This window comes from Bidens hawaiensis, unplaced genomic scaffold (genome assembly GCF_021521415.1).
Source record: "Bidens hawaiensis isolate Kalapana, Puna unplaced genomic scaffold, B.hawaiensis_p1.1 tig00021053_1, whole genome shotgun sequence".
Lineage (NCBI taxonomy): Eukaryota > Viridiplantae > Streptophyta > Magnoliopsida > Asterales > Asteraceae > Bidens > Bidens hawaiensis.
In genome coordinates, this window is record NW_027493262.1 from 166,056 (window position 1) to 169,969 (window position 3,914).

At 37.2% G+C, this 3,914-nt stretch overlaps 1 pseudogene across 2 annotated transcripts; it reads left to right on the plus strand.

Moving 5' to 3' along the window:
• Positions 1-225: 225 nt before the first annotated feature.
• LOC143562729 (berberine bridge enzyme-like 8 pseudogene) lies at positions 226-2,126 on the plus strand (annotated as a pseudogene). 2 transcript variants are annotated; one of them, XR_013140538.1, is made up of 2 exons: positions 226-1,955; positions 2,008-2,126. The product of XR_013140538.1 is annotated as a berberine bridge enzyme-like 8 pseudogene, transcript variant X1 (transcript). The 2 variants fall into 2 exon arrangements; XR_013140539.1 differs by having other exon boundaries at positions 226-1,963; positions 2,019-2,117.
• Positions 2,127-3,914: the final 1,788 nt, after the last annotated feature.

Consider the following 3,914-nt stretch of genomic DNA (forward strand, 5'->3'; position numbering starts at 1 on the left):
TACGTATACCGGGTGTCAATAGTCAGTACTGTGTATATAATCAAATTCCCGTCATAAACGCACTGGATTAAAATACTAGTTTTAAACTAAGAACCAAATATTCTGTTAATTATTAAGTTTGTCAACAATTCTATCTATAACTTATAATATGTCCAATCATCAAATCTTGTTTTGATTCTTAGAAAAGTAAACGTTTTACATAATATACAGAAGACTTTAATTAAGCAGCTCTTTTTTATTTCTACACCTAAACCAATCTCATTTTCTATTTGACTTTCAATTTGCCTCTATAAATATCATGTCATATTTTACCATAACAAATATATTTTGCTTGTCTAAAACAACAATGTCTATTTTTGCCCTAATATTTCTCTTCTTATTCAACCATTCATTAGCAACTTCAAATACTCCTGAACAAAACTTCATCCAATGCTTAATAAACTCACCCGAACTCACTACTCCGATTACCGGCGCGATCTATACCCCGGTCAACTCGTCATTCCCCACCGTATTGCAAGCCTACATTCGTAACCTCCGGTTTAACGAATCCACCACCCCAAAACCCGCCATAATCGTCACCGCATTAGACCTTTCCCATATTCAAGTCTCCGTCAAATGCGCCAAAAAGCACAACTTATTAATGAAAACCCGAAGCGGTGGTCACGACTACGAGGGTCTTTCGTATGTCTCGTACGCCGTTGACCACCCATTTTTTATCCTCGATTTGTTTAATTTCCGTGCGATTAATGTATCAATCGAAGACGAAACCGCGTGGGTTCAAGTTGGGGCAACTCTAGGAGAACTCTACTATAGAATATCCAAAAAAAGCCGCGTTCACGCCTTCCCCGCAGGCGTTTGCCCCACGGTTGGCGTTGGTGGACATTTTAGCGGTGGAGGATACGGTAACATGATGAGAAAGTACGGTCTTTCGGTCGATAATATCATCGACGCCGAACTTATTGACGTTAATGGAAAGCTTTTAAACCGTGAATCCATGGGTGAAGATTTGTTTTGGGCGATAACCGGAGGTGGAGGCGTTAGCTTTGGTGTGGTTATATCATATAAAGTGAACCTAGTTCGTGTTCCCGCCACCGTGACCGTCTTTCAAGTGAGAAGAACGTCAGAACAAAATGTCACTGATGTTGCACACAAGTGGCTACAAGTTGCAATCAAGTTGGATGATAATCTCTTCATCCGAATGGTTTTCGACGTTGTAAACGATACAAACGGGGCGAAAACCATTCGTGCTTCGTTTCCGAGCTTGTTTCTTGGTAACACTACAACGTTAATAAATATTATGAACCAAAGCTTCCCAGAATTAGGGTTACAAAGGTCAGATTGTCAAGAAATGAATTGGACTCAATCTGTTTTATGGTACTACAACTTCCCACCTGGATCACCGGATTCGACTCTACTGAGTCGAATCCCGCGATCCCTCACTCATCTCAAAAGAAAATCTGATTATGTTAAAAACCCTATTTCAACACAAGGGTTAGGGTTTATCTTTAAAAAGATAGTCGAGCTCGAACGCGTGGCTTTAACTTTTAATCCTTACGGTGGACGAATGGCGGAGATTTCTGAATTCGCTAAACCATTCCCTCATCGAGCCGGGAATATTGCGAAGATCCAATACGCGGCAGATTGGAGCGAAAATGGTGTTTCTGCTGCTAACTTTTATGTGAACCTTACTAGGGTTTTGTTTAAATACATGACTCCATTTGTGTCAAAGTCTCCTAGAGAAGCTTTCTTGAACTATAGGGATTTGGACATTGGTGTTAATAATAATGGGAAGGATAGTTTTCTTCAAGGGAGGGTTTATGGGGTCAAGTATTTCAAAGAGACTAATTTCAGAAGGTTAGTGAAGGTGAAAACTATGGTGGATCCTGATAACTTCTTTAGAAATGAGCAAAGTATCCCTACTTTGCCGTCTTCAAGGAAGTAAACTTTCTTGGTTGGTGGCTCAGTGGCAAATATGAAGTCTCTAAAACACCGAAAAGTGCGTATTAGGTTCGTGGAAGTAAACTATGTCATTCTTTTGACACATTTGCTTATAATTATTTGGATAATAATATTGTTAAGAAACAAGACTAGGATTGTGTTTATGTTGATTAATAGTTTGTGATTGCAACGTTTTATTTTTTAGATTCATGTTTATATATATTTCATAACGATCTCCGCATATCCTCATCCATCAAGTCAGATTTTGACTTTATTTAAGTAAAAATATTCTACTAGGGTGTAACATCTCTATATTTTCGGGCCAAATCTATCAATCTTAAAAGTCAGTGGACTTAAAATAAAAATTTTGATATTTAAGACCCAACGCGCTACGCGATGGATCAAAAAGCAACCCATTGCGATATGCGATGGGTATCTCACAACACCCCGGAAATGGTGTAGCGCGACCGCTTGAACCTATAGGTCATCGCTATTCGCGATGACCAGGTTAAGAAACCATGACACGTGTCCAACCACGTGTGAACTAGTTGCGACACAGGACGGGCTATGTGTCACCACGTGCCAGGTCTATGTGTCGACTCATCAAACATAGCAGGCGGCGTCACGCTATGCGACAACCAACCCTAAGTCTCCACCACGTATTTAGAGGCGTTTTATTAGTCCATCGCGCTACGCAATGGAGCTTCATCACGATGGAACAAAAATTTTGCCCTATAAAGGGTGAACGGGCTCTGCTTCTAAGCATCCCAAAACATTTCCATAATACACACACACTTGGTTTTGTCTCGAGAAACATGCCACAAGTCCGCAAGTCGAAGCTCTAACGATCTATTCCCTAATATTCGACGTAGGGTAGAAGTGTTGTTCGCGTAAAGCCTAGGCATTTCATATAAAGTATCCATACAAGGTAGGGGTTCTACCCTATGATTTTCTTATATTTGGATTAGACCTTAGTCGAGGATATAACCCATACCTTGATCAGATATAAGTAAAAGTATAGTTTTATAACTCATGGCTATAATTAACATATTACTTCTTTATAAATATAAACCTAATATATGTGTTTTTTCATAAAGAAGAAACATAGCATATGGAAGATAAATAAAACGAGACTAAATGTCCAAATATTTATACCAATAAATAATCATAAAGGTAAATGCTATTCAAATAGCCTAAATTTCTAAAGCTATATTGTTGATCTAGTTATTTACAAAAGCTTATTCTCGTACTATAGGATCGAGGTAACGTTCAAGCAAAAATCAGTGAGACACACTGATCATAACAAAGATGAATACGCTCAAACTTTTATAACTCTTTAATCGAGTCATTAATAGTTTACATGGGATTATGTATCCCTAAAACTTCATAAACAAATGTAATCGTTGATTCTCAGGCTATCGTATAAGTTTGTATGGATCCTTTCATATATATATATATTCAAATTATTTACAATAATGTCATCTTGTGTTTTAAACAATTGATTTGTGTATTCAATGGTTGAGATTCACTTATCGTGTTTCTCGCTCTAATATCACTTCTCGCATGATCCATCCCCTATATATATATATTGATTAAAAAAGAATCCTAAGCCGTGGGGAGAAAATCATACAAAAGCGGTAATAAAAATAAAAAAAAGGTCTCTAACCTCCCATGTTTAACTATTGCCAATCCAAGTTGGGATAAGGTGGTAGAGACAGATGCTTCAGATATAGGTTTTGGAGGGATACTAAAGCAGATCTCTCCTCAAACTAAACAAGAATATCTTGTTAGATTTTATTCAGGAAAATGGTTTGATAGCCAGAAAAATTATGCTACTATAGCAAAAGAGATTTTGGCAATTTTAAAATGTGTTTTAAAATTTCAAGATGAATTATATAACCAAAAGTTTATAATAAAAACTGATTGTCAAGCGGCTAGATTCATGTTTAAAAAGGATTTTTTACATGATGTTTCTA